The following is a 20,244-nucleotide window of genomic DNA, read 5'->3' as shown; positions in this document are numbered from 1 at the left end:
GGCAATGCCAAAGATTGCTCAAACTACCACACAATTACACTCATCTCACATGCTAGTAAAGTAATCCTCAAAATTCTCCAAGCCAGGCTTTAGCAATACGTGAACCGTGAACTCCCTGATGTTCAAGCTGGTTTTAGAAAATGCAGAGAAACCAGAGATCAAATTGCCAACATCTGCTGGATCATGGAAAAAGCAAGAGAGTTCCAGAAAAACATCTATTTCTGCTTTATTGACTATGCCGAAGCCTTTGACTGTGTGGATCACAAGAAACTGTGGAAAATTCTGAAAGAGATGGGAATACAGATCACCTGACCTGCCTCTTAAGAAACCTATATGCAGGTCAGGAAGCAACAGTTAGAACAGGACGTGGAACAACAGACTGGTTCCAAATAGGAAAAGGAGTACGTCAAGGCTGTATATTGTCACCCTGCTTATTTAACTTATATGGAGAATATGTCATGAGAAACACTGTGCTGGAAGAAGCACAAGCTGGAATCAAGATTGCCGGGAGAAATATCAATAACCTCAGATATGCAGATGACACCATCCTTATGGCAGAAAGTGAAGAGGAACTAAAAAGCCTCTTGATGAAAGTGAAAGAGGAGAGTGAAAAAGCTGGCTTAAAGCTCAACATTCAGAAAATGAAGATCATGGCATCTGGTCCCATCACTTCTTGGGAAATAATAGATGGGGAAACAGTGGAAACAGCATCAGACTTTATTTTGGGGGGCTCCAAAATCACTGCAGATGGTGATTGTAGCCATGAAATTAAAAGATGCTTACTCCTTGGAAGGAAAGTTATGGCCAACCTAGATAGCATATTGAAAAGCAGAGACATTACTTTGCCAACAAAGGTCCATCTAGTCAAGGCTGTGGTTTTTCCAGTGGTCATGTATGGATGCAAGAGTTGGACTGTGAAGAAAGCTGAGCCCCAAAGAATTGATGCTTTTGAAGTGTGGTGTTGGAGAAGACTCTTGAGAGTCCCTTGGACTGCAAGGAGATCCAACCAGTCCATTCTAAAGGAGATCAGCCCTGGGTGGTCTTTGGAAGGAATGATGCTAAAGGTGAAGCTCCAGTACTTTGGCCACCTCATGAGAAGAGTTGACTCATTGGAAAAGACTCTGTTGTTGGGAGGGATTGGGGGCAGGAAGAAAAGGGGATGATGGAGGATGAAATGGCTGGATGACATCACCGACTCAATGGACGTGAGTCTGAGTGAACTCCGGGAGTTGGTGACAGACAGGGAGACCTGGCGTGCTGCGATTCATGGAGTTGCAAAGAGTCGGACACCACTGAGCGACTGAACTGAACTGAACTGAATTTTAATATAGTGCAAATTTATTACTTTTACCTGATGATTAGGTATTTTATGTTCCACTCAAGAAGCCTGTCTATTTTAGAGTCATAAAGATATTCTGTTATGTCTTCCTTTTAAAGTTTCATTATTTTGCCTACCTCATTGAAATCTGCAATCCATTTCAAAATATTTTTGCACATTGTATACGGACTAAGATTCATTTTGGTTCACATGTATCTCCACTTTCTCTCATACCACTGCTTGTCAGTTACAAAAAAAAAGAGTCTTCTAGGATTTTGTCTGGACTTGCATCTGAATCAACAGATCAATCTAGGGGGATCTGCCATCTTAACAACATTGAATCTTCCGACCCATAAACACTCTATTTCTCTCCATTTGTTTGGGCCTTTGAAAGTTTCTCCTAGCTATGTTTTGTAGTATATAGTTCTTGCACATCTTCAGTCAGCTTTCTCCCTAGGCATCTCACATTTGTATGCTATTCGGAATGATATTTTTAAAATTGCTGATTGTTTGTTGGTAATATTGAGAAATGCGATTGATTTCTTATATTGATCTTCTAAAATTATTACTTTTAGTGGCTTTAAAAAAATAGATTTCATCAGATTTTCTACATAAGCAATCATGTCAACTGTTAATCAGTTTTTCTGCTTCCTTTCCAATCTGATGTCTTTTATATCTTTTCTTTATTTCTATGACTAGAAACATCAGCACAATTTGAATAGAGTTTGTGGAGAGAGACATTTTTGCCTTCTTCCTGATCTTAGAAAGCGTTAACTATTTTACCATTAAGTATGTTAACTGTAGGTTTTCACAGATCACTCTTTATCAGCTTTGGGCAAATTTCTTTTTATTTCTAGTTTTCTGAGACTTTTTGTCAGGGATAGGTGTTAAATTTTGTCAAGTGCTTTTTCTGCATCTACTGAGATGATAAGTTTTGGTTGTTTGTTTGTTTTTTAGTTTGTGAATATAGTAAACTACATTAAGCCATTTTTGAGTGTTAAACTAACCTGGCATTCTTGGGATTTGGTAGTGGGTGGGTAGTTTTTATGCTTTCTTTTAGACACTCTTGACTTATTAAATATTCTAACTTTGCTTAATTTTTCCTAATCTCTGTTAGAGATTATCTTTTCTTCTCTCTATTATTTCCCTACAACCAAGACAAGAATGTCAGCACTGATGCTCTTAACAAGGTTCCTATTATTAAGAAGGAATTATGTTGTTATTGTTTGAACTTTTAATTCTGGATTTTTAAGAGCATGCTTCTTTAAAAAAAAAAGAAAGAAAGAAAGAAAGAAAACATTCCTTAATCATAGAACAACAGCCTTAACATAGCCAGGCTGTTAAGTCAGGCACTTGACATAGTGCCCATTCCCTACCTCCTGTTCCGTGTCTTTGCCTGCATGACACAGTTTGACCGCTGAAGCAGATTTCACTATGGTGGAAGCAGAGAGCATAGGGTAGGGGACAGGGAAGGAGAGGGGAGAGGAGGTTCAAGGCCAGGTCATGATGGACCTTGGCTGCTAAACTAAAGAAGTTTTTTTTTTCAAGAAAAGAACAGAAGTAGAAGTATTAAGTTGTTCAGTAGTGTCTCTTTGCGACCCCATGGACAGTAGCCCACCAAGCTCCTCTGTCCATGGGATTCTCCAGGCAATAATACTGGAGTGGGTTGCCATTCCCTTCTCCAGGGGATCTTCCCAACGCAGGGATCAAACTTGGGTCTCCTGCACAGCAGGCAGATTCTTTATCGTCTGAGCCACCAGGGAGGCCCTAAGAAGGGAATGAAGTGAAGTGAAGTGAAGCTGCTCAGTCGTGTCCGACTCTTTGCGACCCCATGGACTGTATCCTATCAGGCTCCTCCGTCCATGGGATTTTCCAGGCAAGAATGCTGGAATGGATTGCCATTTCCTTCTCCAGGGGACTTTCCCGACCCAGGAAACGAACCCAGGTCTCCCGCATTGCGGGCAGACGCTTTACCGGGGGAGCCGTCAGGGAAGCATAGGAAGATATAAATAAGGTCCTGCTGCTGCTGCTGAGTCGCTTCAGTCGTGTCCGACTCTGTGCGACCCCATGGACGGCAGCCCACCAGGCTCCCCCGTCCCTGGGATTCTCCAGGTAAGAACACTGGAGTGGGTTGCTATTTCCTTCTCCAATGCATGAAAGTGAAAAGTGAAAGGGAAGTCGCTCAGTCATGTCCGACTCTTAGCGACCCCATGGACTGCAGCCTACCAGGCTCCTTCGTCCATGGGATTTTCCAGGCAAGAGTACTGGAGTGGGGTACCATTGCCTTCTCTGAAATAAGGTATTAAGGAAAGGCAATGTTGATATCAAAGTTACCATAAAATTATAGTAAATAAAACTGTGGTATTGATATAGCAGTAGATAAAAAGAAAAAAATGGTACATGATATTAATTGCTAGCCCAAAATTATGTCCACACCTATGATAACCTGGCCTGTGACAGAAGTATATCATAGCGCCCTGGGTAGAGAATGCTGTATTTGCTTAATAGAATTAAGAAATTTCATATTTTAAAAATAGAATTTTTAATATACATAACCTTTAAAATGGATTCCAAGTATATTGAAAACTAAATGTTTAAAAAAAAAAAAACAACAACTTTAGGGCATCCCTGGTATCTCAGTGGTAAAGAATCCATCTGCCAATGCAGAGGGCACAGGTTCAATCTTTGGTCCAGGAAGATCCCACAGGCAGTGGATCAGCTAAGCCCATACGCCACCACTCCCAAGCCCGTGCTCTGCAGCCCATGTGATGCAACTACTGAATCCCGGGTGCCCTAGAGCCCGTGCTCCGCAACAAGAGAAGCCGCCACAATGAGAAACCTGTGCACCACAACTAGAGAGTAGCCCCCACTCGCCACAGCTGCAGAAGGGCCACGTGCAGTAACAAACATCCAGTGCAGCCATAAAAATCATAAACAGATAAATAAATCTTTAAAACCAGTTTAATATTTCTGAATCAAATGTAACTCATGCTTATGACACCAGGAGTAAGGATCAGTAGGATAGTAGGATTTAGCTTTCCTGGTGGGTAGGATTTCACTGTGGCCTAATTGACATTTCCCTGATAAGTAAGAAGGTTTAGTATATTTTCATATGTTTACTGTCCACTTGGATATCCTTTTTTGTGAAGTGTCCGTTCAAGTCTTTTGTCCATTCTTCTATTATTTTGTTAGACATCTTCATGTATTCTAGATATGAGCAGTTTTATCAGTTTCTATACATGGCAAATAAAACACTCTATAGGTTTTTACTCTCTTTGATGAAGAGAAATTGCTAACTTCTTGAAATTCAATTTACTAATCTTATTAAAGGAGAATTCAGGGTTGAGTTTGATGACTCCCTGTGTTGCCTCTCTCTGGGTGGCCCAACAGTTGATGCGAGAGTGTATGTACTTCAGCCACTTCCCTACAGAAGAATTTTTCTGGTCTGCAGTTTGCTTGTTCTGTTATTTCTCAAGTATCTTCTGTGTGCCAGACTCTCCTAGGTGCTTAGGATATGAGGAGATAAGACCAAGGCTGAACCCTTAAGGTGCTTACATTCTGGTGAGGAACTAGCAGAAGAGTAAGTTGGAAATCTTCAATATGAGTAAGATTATAAATCTGTAAGGCTGCTGAGTGGGCTGCGTGGGAGCAGACATGATGAATGTATAAAATCAGAAAAATGCTATGACCTTCTCCATCAGTCCCCAGAAACTTAGGCAGAGATCAAACTAACAGGAGAGGGTTGTAAATTAGAAGAAGGGGGAAAAAACGGCAGCTCTTTGACTGGATGTTCCAGAAATATATTCCAGTCTCTCAAGGTTATTGCCACAACTGGTTTGCTTAGTTTTAACAAAATATAGCAATGCTCAGATGAATCCAGTGGTCAGATTTTTGGCAGAAATACAAACCAGGAAATGAACAAGATCATAGTGCAGACACTAAGCTGTAAGAAAAATGTCTGATATGGAACCTAGATCATCCTTAGCCCCTCATCCAGATGATGATCAGGTAAACTTAGACAATAGAAGAATGAAGATATACAGAGGCCATCATTAAGGGGTGGTGAACAAAAAGGGAAGAGAAAGTAAACAAATACTTTGGGAAGTTCAGTTCAGTTCAGTTCAGTCACTCAGTCGTGTCCGACTCTGTGACCCCATGAATTGCAGCACGCCTCCCTGTCCATCACCAACTCCCAGAGTTCACCCAAACTCATGTCCATTGAGTTGGTGATGCCATCCAGCCATCTCATCCTCTGTCATCCCCTTCTCCTCCTGCCCCCAATCCCTCTCACCAAAACAAATACTTTGGGAAGTAAATAGAACTAAAAAGGTACAGGAGTCAGCAGGGGGTGGGGGTGGGAGGGTGGGAATAGAGTCAAACTATTTGGGGGATGGTCAACCTGAGTATTAAAACTTCTTAGGGGGCTTTCCTGTTGGTCCAGTGGTTAAGAATCCACCTTCCAGCACAGAGGGCATGGGTTTGATCTTGATCAGGGAAGTAAGATTCCACATGTCGAGGAGCAACTAAGCCCATGTATCACAAATACTGAGCCCAGAAACTCTAGAGCTCGCATCCCACAACAAAGATTCTGCATGCGGCAGCCGAGGCTCAACACAACCAAATAAAGAAATAAAAGTATTTTTTAAAAAAACTTATGAATATTTCCAAACCATAATGATTAGTCACTTTACCTGGTAAGTCAGTAAGATAAAGTGTATTTATATTCAGTCTACTCTCTTTATGAACTCAAGGACAGATGTCATACTCTGTAGGAGAGAGATTTTTTCACAAAGATGATATTTTTTAAGTTGTCCTAAAGGAGAGGGATAATTTTATTTATCAAGAAAACAAATAATATGATGGGTAGTTTTTAACTTTTAGAATCTAGGACCTTCTTTCTAGAAAAAAGTTATATATCTCCATAGAGATAAAATTGTGCATACAATTCCAGGATCCTGATGTTTAGCTTTGAACTTCAGATTGTAATCTCTGACTCATTTCCCAGCAATACAAATAAAGTGTTGCTATTTTTGTTTCGCTCTGCCCAAGTTAATGAACCTTCCAGGAAGCCCTCTCTGCAGTTATACTCTTTAATAATAATGTGTTTAAAATCCATGCTTATAAATAGTGTAATCTTGGCTAATCTCCCCCAGCTCTATTTCATTGCCGAGAAATTTACATAGGACTGGTATTTATTCATTGCACCACCAGAGGCCCCACCCACTGGAGACATCTGGCCTAATCATGATCTCGAAGAGACAGCAGTGATCGGTTCTGAAGAGAGATCTCAGTTCCCTGTCCAGGAATTGAATCTGGGAAACCTGGATGAAAATCAGAAATCTTAGCCACTAGACCACTAGAGACTAAATGCCAGAAGCAAAGTAGCCCTGGCTCTTCACCCTCCACACCCCCCAACCCCCACCACACCAGGCCCCCAGTTTGAAAGCAAGAATGTTTCCAGGAGACAAATACTGTAAAAACAGGTACAAAGGGTAATAATAGAGATACAGCATAGCATGTGGGAGGGCACACAGAGAAACAGTTCGTTTAAGACGGAAGCAAAGCAGAAATAGACACCCAGAGAGGAAGGGTATGGGTGTCCTCTCTAACGAGGAGGGGAACGGTAAGTCAGAAGCAGAGCAGAAATACACACCCAGAGAGAAGTGCAGGCATTCTGAATGAGGAGTACAATAAACAGGTGATTTAAATCCGGTGTGTTGTTTCAGAAGTCCGTTTTACTCGGAGAGTTGGAAAACTCAGGTTTATTATGCCAGCAGGCCCAAAGGAGTTAACCCTTTGCAGCTCTGAACCCGGAACAAAGGGGTTACAAAGTTTTTATAGGCAGTGCATGACATCAGGCTGTAGTGGCCAGTGCTGACAGTTAATAGGTTATTATTAAGGAGGGGTTTCCGCCACCCAGGAACAGCGGTTAGGGAACAGCGGTTAGGGAACAGCGGTTAGGGAACAGCGGTTAGGACAAAGCATGGGGGGACGCCTGACCTTTACACAAACAAACATGGTTAGGCAGAACTACAGTGCCTGGGTAATTACAAAAGTAGGACAAGGGTGAGTCAGGTAAGTTTCCGCTCCTAGCATTGTTGTAAGTTTCCATTCCTGCGCCTCCTCCCCCCCCCCCCCCCACAAAATGAAACTGTGTAACATACATGACTTTGCAAGGAGCAAGCTGAGTTACAGAAGCAAAAATGTTATTTCCAACTGGGTGTGAGTTCTAAATTTCCCTCTTCAATGTGAAACAGTCCTTCTGAGCCTTTGTTTGCATTTGTCCAGTTACCTTGTTTCTGTTTCTGACAGCTTTCTGGTCCTAGGACCCTCCTCATGCATGCAAGTACAGCTTTTTGCTAAGATGGATCCCATCGCAGAGGCCTGTGGGTGCATGTCCACACTTATTATGGGGTGGGGCCCCCTCCCTCTTTGACCTCCAAGGATCCTTCCTGTGTGTGTGTGCAGACAGGGAAGTCTTCCTTGACCTCAGAGTGGGTACCTTATCCCTTTACTTCAGCAAAGCTCACTTCTGCCACTAGCTTTGTCCTTGGGATGTGAGCGAGCGAGAACAAAGCCTTCATTTCACTGCACTTGACAAACATCAGCTGTGCAGCTCAGGGGCTCATCAACCACCTACCTCAGTCTCAACTTCTCTCCTTGCATGTCTGTTTCCAGATCCTGGCATGCCTCCTGCTCAGGGGCACCTGAGTGTTGAACCCCTCTATCCCGCTTCCATCCTCCAATATTGCCTGTGAACTAGTCAGGGTTCTCCAAGGACACAGAACGAATATGTGGTATCTATCTACTTATCCATCTACTGAGTCATCAAACCTTGTTGCCTATTGACAAGGATTTGTTTAAAATTTATCCTTGATCATTTTGTACAATGTATTTAGCTATCTTTCTCCTTATTTTTTCTGTTCTGATGATATTAATCTTCTCTAGTTCTGGAAATTTCTCAATTATTTATTCAAATATCACCTCCCTTTTATTCACTTTTTTCTACTTCTGAAATTCTTATTATTTAACAGATCTTGGAATTCGTATATTCTTCCAGATCTCTTAACTTCATAGTCTCCAACTTGCAGTCTCTGATGTTTTTAGGAAGCCCATCGTCCAGGCTTCAATCTTATTTGCTTTGCACCTCAGTGTATCCAGTGAGTCTTTAATTTCGACAATTGCACATTTTGTTTCCAAGATAATTTCATCTAGTACTTACTATACATTAGGAGCCATTCTAAACACTTTACAAAGATTACTATTTACTCTTCATAAAAACCCTATGAAGTAGATATAATATTATTTTTCTCATTTTCCAAACACCAAACTCAAAATACAGAGAAGGTAAGTGACTTGCCAAATGTTACAGACCGAGTAAGTGATGGAACGTAGATTTAGACAGCCTAATCCAGAGCCCGTGCTTGCACCCTGACAGTACTGCCTCTCCTGAATATGACTTTTAAGAAAATAACCACATACACGTGTCATCGTCATGAAACACAACCTTACTTTCTATTGGCCTATGGATTTATGCTTATTTTAAACCCCTCTTCTGGCTGTTTCGACAGTTCTGTTCCCTCACGTGTAAGCTCTTCTGTTTGTTGCCTCTTTTTCATGGTGTGTGTGTGTTCTTACACCCCCCTGTGACTCCTTTCCGTGAGTTCATTTCAGAAGTTGTGCTCCCCTACAAGAGTTTCAGCTGGCCTGGCTTTGGAAATCTATCTGAGCAATGAGCAGAACTTCTGTCAATTTCGTTTCACTTCTTGTCCAGGGATAAGGACTTTGGCTGAGTCTCCAGTGGGAGAGGGTGGGGGTCTTCTGCTTATTTATTGACTTTCTGCTTCCCTCTAAGGCATTGCCCCAACACCTATCCCAAGTCCTCCACCGTTCCTCCAGAGAACAGATATAATTTTTCCCTTAACCAGCGTGGTGCACATGGAGGTAGCAGCAAGGTCTTCACCACAGCTGGAACAAATGCCCTCCTGTAAAATTCTATTCAGTCCTCTTGTTGATGACCACTCCTACTCCCTCCTTGCCCTGAAGTAAAGTGAAAGTCGCTCAGTCGTGTCCGACTCTTTGCATCCCCATGGACCATACAATCTATGGAATTCTCCAGACCAGAATACTGGAGTGGGTAGCCTTTCCCTTCTCCAGGGGATCTTCCCAACCCAGGGATGGAACCCAGGTCTCCCACAATGCAGGCGGATTCTTTACCAGCTGAGCCACAAGGGAAGCCCAAAGGCGTGGATCTTTCTGCCTGGAGTCCCCATCTGTGACTCCTGCCTCACTGGGATGTCACTTCCTTGTAAGAATGCTTGCACTGCCTTCTTGTTTGATTGAATTTCCTTTTTTCCCCTCACTGTTACTCTTCATAAATCCTGAGTCAGTTTCAAAATATCTCTTTAAAAATCTGGAGTTTGAGGAGAGAGACAAAGAGACAGGGAGAGGGGAAGAAAGAGAGTATGGTGCTTATGTTTTAAACCACTTATTGTGCTTTGCTAAACAATTTTTTAGTGTATCATTATTTTCCATTTTTGTGAGTATTGTTTCTTTCTAGGTCACAGGGTGCAATAGTTTTTAAGTTATGTACTCACTGCCTATGCCCTACCAAAAAAAATTGTGGAAATACAAATAAAATTCCTGAAATGAAAAGCTCAGTAGATAACCTAAATTGAATAATGGATACCAGTAAAGAGTAAATTACTGAACTGTAAAATCAGTCTTAGGCAGTCTGCCAGGATGTATTAGCAAAAAGAGAAGGAGAGAATAAAAATGAGCTAAGAGATGGAGGATGAATGCAGAAATATAAACCCCTATTTAATAATGCTTCTAAAAGAAGAAAATAAAAAAGAATGAGACAAACAATAGCTGAAGAAGTAACAGCTGAGAATGTTATATATCTAAATAAAAAATAATATAGATCTCATAGACCAGTGCTAAGACATGTGGTCACCCAAACCAAGAACTACCTTACAGAAATCAGGATTTACCCATGAGCTGAGTCATCCTTACTCCCAGTTACATGAAGAGTTTAGAGGCTGAACTCCCCCCAAAATGAATATTCTGCAGCATGAAGAAGCCAAATGCAGGCTGGGAAGACAACCTACAATGTTACAGGAACTGCTTCACCACAAATGGAGATCTTTTCAATAGATGCAGAAAAGGCATCCAATAAAACTCAATACATGCGGTTAAAAAAAAAAAAAGCTGAAGAACTAGGAATGGTAGGACATTCTTTAAATAATAAATCATATCTACCAAAAATTTCAACTAACATCATGCTTACTGGCTAAACTTTAGAATTCTTATTAAAGACAGCAACAAGACAGGAATGCCTACCATCAACCGGTCCTGTTATTAACATATTTTAACAAAAAAACAAAAATCAGACAGAAAAAAAGAGAGAGAGATGGATTGATAGACATTAGGAAGTATAAGGATGGAAAGGAAGAGGGGGAAAAAAACTATTATTTGCAGATAAACCAACCATCAAAACTAATATGAGAGTTTAGAAAGGATGCTAAGTACAAAGTCAACACCAAAATTTTACACTAGAAGGTAGCATAAATAATACCATTCAACAACAAGAACTTACTATATATACATATATATATGTATACACACACACATAATCACACTATATAAACATGTATATATACTGTGTATATATATACACACATATATATATACATACATACAATATATACATATACACAGTATGTATACATTTAAATATATTCAATATCTTATAATGAACTATAGTGGAATATAATTTTTTAAGAATATATATATATACATTTAGTTATTAATATAGATAGCCAAATCACTTTGCTATATACCTGAAACTAACACAATATTATAAATCAACTATACTCCAATTTTTAAAAGGCTTAAAATCTCTTTAAAAAATACAGTTCATGCATTCCTTCATGCAACTTTTTGTATGCATGTTACACATCAATAAAAAAAAATAATTTAATTGTATCCTTTCCAACTTTTAAGGCATAGTTATCTTTTCAGTGATACAAACACAGAGAAAATATATTTTCTATTCAGCACACAGTGATAGAGATAGATGCAAAAATTCTAAGTAAAATTATGCAAAATTTAAAAATTATGCCAATCAACAAAAGCAACAAAACTACCAAGTATCTAGCAGTAAGCAAAAAAAAAAAAAAAAATGTAACACTTTTATGGGAGATACTACAAAATATTATTAAAGAATATGAGGTTTTCCATAACTGTATAAATTCAATGAACTCCCAGTATGAATCCCAAAAGTATTAAGGAAAAATACAGAGTATGTGAAGGAGTCTTTTGGGCCTAGAAAAGAAAACAACAGTTTCAAAGGCCCTTGCTGAATCATCTAACTTCAGAGAAAACAAGGCAGAACTTTGGGTCCCACCATGATGCTCCAGGCTGGTGAATCTATCTAGGACTTATCACCCCCTGTCCAGAAATCTTCCACCCCCTACACCTGCGCAGAAGACTTATCACCCCTCCCCAGCTAAAATGCCATCTCAACTAAAGAATACCCAAAACTTCCCACCTGATTAATGTTTCTCTTATCGCTTCCACAAACTTCCCAATAACTATGGAGCCTCCCTGATCCCTCTCTGCGCTCAGCCTGGTCGTTAGGCCTACTGTCGCCCCTCCTTGCCTGACTGAATAAGGGTAACCTACTTCTGTTGAGGTCATCTTTCCTTTTTCTGCCTCCACCGGAACTATATCTTACATTCTTGGTGCCAAAACCCAGGAAGAGCGAGGCACTCCTCTCACTCTGTCTCACTCTCCATCCCTCTCATTGTTTTCCCTTCCCAGAGTCTGGGAGAGCAAACATCCTCAGAGCTCACTTTTCTGCCAGGGCTCAAGTTCCCCTCGGGGAGCCCAGAGCCTTCCTGAGCGGTGCAAGCCTCGGGCTAAGGCTTTATAGGTGCTTTGTGTACCCCCAGGCCTCAGCTCTACCCCCTTTCCCTCTCTCTCTCTCTCTGACGACCTCTGGAATAGGGATCTCTTGCCATTCGACTGCTCTACATGCAACACTCCACTTAAGCCGACCCCTAGATTAAGGTAAGATCCGGACGGTGTTCTGCGACCTAGAACTCAGTCCTCTCAGGTCCTCTGCCGGGGAACCTCGGCCTAGGGCCACTCTATAGGCGATAGTGGGGGACGCTCCACCCCGACACAGAGCTCTCTCCTCATAACTCCTATTGCGACTCCGGGTGACGACTCGAGCTCTCAATAGGAGCCTCTGCTTGCCTTTCCATGACGGGGTCTGGCAAATCTTTCCCAGAAGATCCCCCTCTGACCTGTGTTCTCAAAACTCTCAAACCACTCTCACTCACTGAACTCAAAGCTAACCGATTAAAACAACTCTGTACACAGATTTGGCCTCAATACCAATTAGACAATCAAGACCGCTGGCCTGAAGCCACCACATTTGACTTTAACATTCTTCAAAATCTCACCGACTTCCTTAAATGGAATGGCAAGTGGTCGAAGGTTCCCTATGCCCAAGCCTTTTGGGCCCTTTGGAGCAGGCCCTCCCTATGCAAGGCCTGCTCCACCCAAGAGGTCCTTCTCTGCATCTTGCCTCCCGAGCAAAAGGGCTCTTCCTCAACTAACCGCAGACCACGACCTTCCGCACCCCTGGAGTTCGACCCCGCGGATGAGCCCCCTCCCTACCCGCCACCCTGCCACCCCTCTCCTCCCCCTTCATCCGACTCACCCGCTGGCTCTGCCTCTCCTGACGCCCCCTTGACCCTGCTGCCCCATCTCCCCGACTCCCCTTCCCCTTCCTTCCCCGCTGCCACACGGTCACCTACCCAACACCCCAGTCCATGTGCCATTTTCATTGTCAGATATGAGCCAGAGAGAAGAAGTTAGGGTCATTTTCTGAAAATCCTACAGATACAGAAAAGAATTCCTGAGACTCTCCCAGGCCTATAACCTCATGTGGAGGGATATATATTATATCCTGAATGCCACTCTCACTCGTGACAAAAAAGACCATATCTGGCAAGCATCAAAAGCCCACGCTGATCATTTACATAACCAAGACCAGGACAGCCCAGTTGCTGATGAGGCGGTGCCTCAGTTAGATCCCCACTGGACCTATCAGTCCAGTGACCCAGGTATCGGGAGACTCAATCATATGATTACCTGCATTCTAGAAGGAATGCAGAAAAATGCTCATATCCATGTCAATTATGATTAAGTCAGAGAAATCACCCAAAGGGCAGACGAAAATCCAGCCTTATTCTTGGCACGCCTCACAGAGGCAGTCCAGAAGTATACCAACCTAGATATCACCACCCCTGCTGGATGACTCTTCCTTCACGTTCAATTCATCAGCCAGTCCACCCCTGACATCAGACGCAAGCTTCAACAACTAGAAAAGGGTCCTGAGGCCCCTCAAAGAGACCTTCTAGAAATAGCCTTCAAGGTGTTCAGTAATAGGGAGGAGGAGGCTAAGAGAGAAAAAGAACGTGAGAGAAAAGCTAAATATGTCTTTTTGGCGGCAGCAATTAAGGGAAGAGATCAGCCTGGCCCAAGTCATCCCAGAACGGGGCTGAAGACCCACTCCTGACCCTGCTTCAGATGCAACCAGTCAGGACACTGAGAAAAGGCATGCTCAAACACGCAGTCCCCCACCAAAGCATGCTCAACCTGTGGCCAGTGGGGACACTGGAAGATGGACTGTCCCCAGGGACGTCCTGGCACCCCTGGGGAGGTCCCCACCTCCCAGACCTAGAGAGAGGAATGTCCACAGGGACACCGTGGCACCTCTGGGGAAATCCCCACTTCTCCCAGAACCCCAGCCCAACCCTACAAGAGTTGTTCCAACGACAGGGCCCAGGTTCCAGCCCCCCAGCCCATGTCCCAAACATGAGCTCGGAACTTAGGGCAGATGGGGTAGTGGCCGGGAAAAAGACCTCTTTTATAGTAGACACTGGAGCCACTTTCTCTCCCTTAACTTCCTACTCTGGCCCAACTCAAGACTCAGAACTCACAATCAAGGGGGTCTCTGAAGTTCTCCTAAGGCCAAAAATCAGCCCTCCATTGCTCTGTCAATTTGGAAAATTGACCCTTATACACTCATTCCTCATAATGCCTCAGTGCCTGATGGCACTCCTAGGGAGAGATTTGATATCCAAATTGGGGGTCTTTATTACCATAGCCCCCCTCAATACAGTCTATATTCTGCAGGCAGATGGCACCTGGACGGTTCCTATCCCTCACCCCTGACCTTCCCTTGGATCTACCCACCTGAGACCCCCAAGTCTGGGACACTGATCACCCATCCATAGCCAAACATCATCCCCCAGTCCACATTACCCTAAAAGACCCCTCGACTATAATCACCCAACAACAGTACTCTCACCCCGGAGGCCCACAAGGGACTTAAGCCTACCATAGACCGTCTTCTTCAAGCCTCTATCCTAATTCCTACCCATTCACCACACAACACCCCTATTCTGGCACTAAGGAAGGGACCAAGCTCTTGCAGACTGGTCCAGGATCTGCGAAAAGTCAATGAGGCCGTCACATCGACATTCCCAGCAGTCCCTGACCCTTACCCCCTTCTATCTGCCATACCCCCGACTGCAACCCGCTTCACCGTATTAGATCTCAAAGATGCCTTTTCCACCATCCCTCTGCACCTCCTCTCCCAACCCCTTTTCGCCTTCACCTGGCAATACCCCGAGACTCACGTTTCCCAACAACTAACATGGAGAGTTCTCCCCGAGGGATTCAGAGACAGTCCCCACTTTTGTGGACAGGCTTTACAAAAGGACCTACAGACACTCGACCTAGCCCCAAGTCATCTCCTCCAATACATAGATGACCTCCTCCTTTCTAGCCCAACCCGAAAACTCTGCCTCCAACATACTGCCAAACTCCTTGGGGCCCTGGGATCCTGGGGTTATCAGGTATCCCAATCTAAGGCCCAAATAGCTCAGACAAACGTCACCCAGCTGGGGCTCTCCATATCCCATCAACAAAGAACTATTCCCCTAGATAGAATCCAGGCCTTCATTAACTGTCCACTTCCAAAAACAAAAAGGGAGCTCCTGTCTATCCTCCCCGTGCTCTCCCCTTAACCCCACCAGCTTGTTACCCACGTCCTCTACAACAGACTCCCTCCTACATAGCTGCGGCCTAACAGTAGATCTTACCCAAAACCCCTTCCAACATTTAACAGATCAGCCCATCCTAGACCCAGACACCCCACACCGGTTCGTTGATGGCAGGTCTCAAAAATCCCCACCCTTTGCAGCAAGATATGCCATCATCCAGGGGGACCTTCGTCACAATCATGGGACCCAGAGAACTGAGGCTTCAGCTCTGCCACCTCACACCACCTCCCAACACGCAGAACGGACAGCTCTCACCAGAGCTTTAACTCTGGCTAAAAATCTAAGGGTTAACATCCACACAGACTCCAAATATGCCTCTAACATACTTCACTCAAACATCCTAATATGGAGAGAAATAGGTTTCCTAACCCAAAAGGGATCCCCCATTATTAATTGAGACCTGATCCACAAACTTCCAGAGGCAGCACTCTTACCAAAAACAAGCCGCCATCCTCCACTGTACGGGACATCAAAAGGGAAGTCTCCTATCAGCCTACAACAATGCTGCAGACCAGAAGGCAAAGGAGACAGCCCTGTCCCATCCTTCCCTCCAATCCCGTCATCTTAGCTGACTCCTCCAGACCCCCACCACCAGAGAAATCCTCTCTTATCTACACTCACTTTTTCATCCCTCATCCAAGACACTCCAACAGTCCCTCCATAACCACTTCCCCATAACCAGTGCTGACCAACAATATTTAGATAATCTTACCCGCTCCTGTCAAACATGTCAACGTACTAACCCCAATGCCAACCTTAAACTGACATCCTTTCCAACCCATCAAATGCGAGGCAGCCTCCTAGCACGGGATTGGCAGATAGACTTTACTCATATGCCCCCGGTCTGGAGAGTCAGATACCTCCTGGTCCTTGTGGACACCTTTTTGGGATGGGTAGAAACATTTCCCACTACAGACAAAAGAGCCCACACCGTGGCCCAAATCCTCCTCACAGAAATTATCCCCAGGTTTGGCCTGCCTTCATCCCTACAGTCTGATAATGGCCCAAAATTTACGTCCAAGGTCACCCAACAACTTGTCCAAGTCTTATAGATGCCCTGGAAATTTCACATTCCATACCGTCCTCAGTCCTCAGGGAAGGTAGAAAGGATGAATAGAATAATCACAGAAACCCTTACCAAACCAACCCTCGAAGTACATCTGGGTGGGACTAAACTTTTGCCAGCTGTTCTCCTCAGAATACGGGCCTTGCCCAGAAAGCCCCTGGGGCTGAGCCCCTTTGAGGTGATGTATGGAAGGCCCAGGCTCCCTCCTGGACTCCCGCCTGAACCTCCTCCCATACCAAGCTTCTTACACTCCCCTCTGCTGGCGGACCTTCGCAATGCCCTCTGGAAATACATCAACTACAACTTCCCTACCCCTGACCCCCAAGCCTCCCTGCCCCCTTTACAAACTGGGGACATGGTCTATCTGTCTGATAATCCCCAGGGTGACCTAACCCCAAAGTGGCAGGGGCCATTCAAAATCATCCTCCTTACCGCAACTGCAACTAAACTCGAGAAGGTCACCTCCTGGGTACACCTCTCTCACCTAAAATGGGTCACCTCCGATCCTGCACTACCCTCCTTAACTGACCCCTCTCAGGTCTCCCTCTCACGGGACCCACGTCCTTAAAATTCACCTGGCGACAACCTCTGTCAACCATCCGAGAGGACACTGAATGACCTGGACTCTCTTCAACCTGCAACTGTTCCTGACCCGACTACTACAAGACCTCTGGATCAGCGCCCAGACAGGAACCTCCTCCAAAGACCTGACCACACTGGTGTCTCACCTGTGGCTCCAGGGAACTTTCTACAACCTGACTCCAGCAGATTTCTCTACATCATTCTACGTCCTAATGAACACTGTTCCCCCTCAGATCCAAACAACCACCAACTTGGGGCCTTTTTCCCTTCGCCCTGACTGCCTCATAATATCACTCTTAATCTTAACGCTTGCTATAGGCCTAGTAACTGTCTCCCCTCAGGACTGGCCACCTACCCTTCGTCTTCCCCTGGGTATCGCCTGCGTTGCCAGCTGGGTTCCATTCCTAGGCTGCTATTTCCTCTGTGCTGCCTAACCAACAGCCCATGACGCCTCTGTTCCTTATCCTGGCTGCTCTCCCCAGCCTTCTGGCTACTCCCTGCCCCTGCTCTGACATTCATTTCCATGTACATTCCTCATGTTATAACACAGCTCCAAGGCCATGCACCATGAACCTTGGCAGTGGAAAGTCCAAATCCCTACTCACTGTTAAAGTACAAAAAGATGGAATTTCGTGAGTACCTGCCATCAGCCAAATGGAGAAAACATATGTTTCTATCCCATTACCCACTGGGGGGTACTCAGATGGGGGTGGGGTACTAGATCAAAATCGGGAAAAGAAACAAGAACAAGTCATCAAGAACATAATTTCCCAGTTACAGGCAACCCCTGAGCCTTATAAACGCCTAGACCTCCTTTCCCAATTGCGGCCTCTCCTAAAACCTCCCTCTGGCAATCAACACCTTACCCGCCTTCTCAACTCTTCCTTCCAACTCTTCCAGTGCACACCACACACATGCCAGGGCTGGGTATGCATGTCACTGTCCCCTCACCGCACACAGCAGTTCCCTTACCCTCAGCCCAGCTGTCGCAGGGCAACTATACCTCCCCTTCCCAACAGAAAACTACGCAACTCACTGGGCCAGTCTCTGACAATGTCCTACTCTCAGCCTCTTCAAACCTAACCTGTATTAACTAATCTAGTCTCAACTACACTGGTCTTACAAACTCTGCTCCCTCCTTCTGTTCCACTTGGGTTTTCTGCCACTGCTAAGTCACTTCAGTCGTGTCCGACTCTGCGCGACCCCATAGAAGGCAGCCCACCAGGCTCCCCTGTCCCTGGGATTCTCCAGGCAAGAACACTGGAGTGGGTTGCCATTTCCCTCTCCAATGCATGAAAGTGAAAAGTGAAAGTGAAGTCGCTCAGTTGTTTCTGACCCTCAGCGACCCCATGGACTGCAGCCTTCCAGGCTCCTCTGTCCATGGGATTTTCCAAGCAAGAGTACTAGAGTGGGGTGCTGTTGCCTTCTCCATGGGTTCTCTGGAACAGCACAAATAATTGCACCAATCCGGGAATCTTCATTCTCTGCCGGTCTTATGCATATTCACGTCTCCCCTTGGAGCCCCCTGGACCTTGGTCTTCCTGACCGCGGGCCTAACATTCCTCAAAGAAGATGAGGTAGAACAAATAGTCTACCCCCAAGGGGAACTTTCCCGTAGGAAAAGACCAGCTGTCACAGCCCCCCTCCTGATTGGGACTGGCATAGCAGCAGCCCTACGCACCTGGATTGCAGGCATCTCGACCTCTGCCCATTTCTGCTACAAGCTGCCCCAAGAACTTAATGAAGACATGGAGCAGGTAGTGAAGTCCTTTGTTTCAATCCAAAGACAAATTAACTCGTTAGCTTCTGTGGCCCTACAAAATAGGCGAGCCCTGGACCTTCTCACCGCAGAAAAGGGAGGGACCTGCCTTTCCCTAGGAGAGGACTGCTGCTATTTTGTTAATGAAACAGGCATAGTCCAGGGCAGAGTCAAAGAACTTAGAGACAGAACTGAATGCCGCAGAAAAGAGTTACAAAACCTTTACAGTCCCCAAAACCTGTTCCAACAGGCCCTCCCTTGGTTGCTCCCTTTCCTGGAACCACTGGAACTTATCATCCTATTCCTTTTATTTGGACCCTGTCTCTTCAATCTCTTTCAAAGGTTTCTCCAAGAACGGATTTGGGCCATCTCTCAAGATCAGGTCAAGACCATTCTTCTTCTTGAGAGCCTCACTTCAAGCTCAGAAAAAGGAGACCCTGGGCCCTAAGACGATCCTCCATTCCAGACTCAAAATCATTGCCCCTATCCAGCAGGAAGTAGCCAGAGAGATACAGCGCCCTTTTCTCCATTTTTTTTTAATGATTTCATGGCCTGAAATGAAGGAGTCTTTTGGGCCTAGAAAAGAAAACAACAGTTTCAAAGGCCCTTGCTGAATCATCTAACTTCGGAGAAAACAGAACAGAACCTTAGGTCCCGCCCTGATGCTCCAGGCTGGTTGCATCTATCTGGGACTGATCACCCCCTACACCTGCCCAGAAGACTTATCACCCCCTGCCCAACTACAAATGCCATCTCAACTAAAGAATACCCAAAACTTCCCGCCTGATTAACATTTCCCTTATCGCTTCCACAAACCTCCCTATAAATATGGAGCCTCCCTGATCCCTCTCCACGCTCAGCCTGGTCCTTAGGCAGACTGTCGCCCCTCCTTGCCTGAATAAAGGTAACCTACTTCTGTTGAGGTCGTCTTTCCTCTTTCTGCCTCAGCCCAGACTATACCTTACAGTATGTAAAAGTACAATTTCAAAAAAAGAATAGAGGCAAGATCTATCCCACCAAGTATTTCAAATTCACAATAATTTTTAAGTTTGGTTTTACCATAGGAATAGTCAAATGGAACAGAACAAAGGCCAGAAACAGACCCACTTGTACATGGGAACTTTATAATTAATAGTGGCACTGTGAAATCCTGTGTGGAAGGATAAATTATTCAGTAGACTTTGGGAGAGTGACCAAAAATTTGGAAAAATTAAGAGGCAACTAGATTCTGACCAGCACACAAAATATAATACATGTTAGTATTATTAGATATCATAGTATATACATCTCACACAAAAACAAGTCCCCCATGCTGTTAATTGATAAGAATTCCACTTAAAATGCCCTAAAACTGAAAAGCGAGGTCAAGAGACAT

General features: G+C 44.4%; 1 long non-coding RNA gene across 1 annotated transcript; it reads left to right on the top strand.

The window, feature by feature from the left end:
• The first annotated feature begins 2,812 nt into the window (after positions 1-2,812).
• On the top strand, positions 2,813-19,791 carry LOC121817123 (uncharacterized). Its single transcript, XR_006056899.2, has 2 exons — positions 2,813-3,430; positions 19,212-19,791. It is a non-coding gene; the product is annotated as an uncharacterized LOC121817123 (long non-coding RNA).
• Positions 19,792-20,244: the final 453 nt, after the last annotated feature.

This window comes from Ovis aries, chromosome 18 (assembly GCF_016772045.2).
Source record: "Ovis aries strain OAR_USU_Benz2616 breed Rambouillet chromosome 18, ARS-UI_Ramb_v3.0, whole genome shotgun sequence".
NCBI lineage: Eukaryota > Metazoa > Chordata > Mammalia > Artiodactyla > Bovidae > Ovis > Ovis aries.
This window is presented reverse-complemented; position numbering and strand designations above follow the sequence as displayed.